We start from the raw sequence: 593 nt of genomic DNA, 5'->3' as shown, positions 1-593 counted from the left end.
AAATTATTTGGGTCTTTACAGAACCTTAATAATGTCGGAGTTAGTACGGCAGTAATGCTACATTTAAAGACGCATGCGCGAGAACACAGCTTTTACGGGAATCTAATTGGCTGTACAGTGCGCATACGCGAAAACGCGACTTCGCAGCAACACTGCTCCCACACTCCCACCAAACACAAATCAGTCATAGAATGGCGTATGGACTAACCGTTATAGGTCCAAGAGCCACAAGCGCACCAAACCAAACCAAACAAAAATTATCAGAAAAAACAAACTTATTTCTCCTTAATTGTATCTTGTATCTGAGAATTTAGTTGCATAGGTATTTTTTTACAATTGGCATGAAATAATTGCTATAATTTAATCATTTCTTAAGTTATGTACTTATTGAATAACAACTGATTATTTCTAACAGCATAATATAATGATACATATAATACAATAATTTACACATTCTACAAACATGTAGAATTTTATTTTTGCAGTTAAATACTTTAACAAATGTTGTGAGATATAACTCAATTTAGTTTAGTACATATAAATTTCAAGACGTTCAAGAAGTTATTCAGCTCATTTTTCTCAAGTTCTATTAA

This window comes from Pseudomyrmex gracilis, unplaced genomic scaffold (genome assembly GCF_002006095.1).
Source record: "Pseudomyrmex gracilis isolate BER0280 unplaced genomic scaffold, ASM200609v1 scaffold_2293, whole genome shotgun sequence".
Taxonomy (NCBI): Eukaryota; Metazoa; Arthropoda; class Insecta; order Hymenoptera; family Formicidae; genus Pseudomyrmex; species Pseudomyrmex gracilis.
This window is presented reverse-complemented; position numbering follows the sequence as displayed.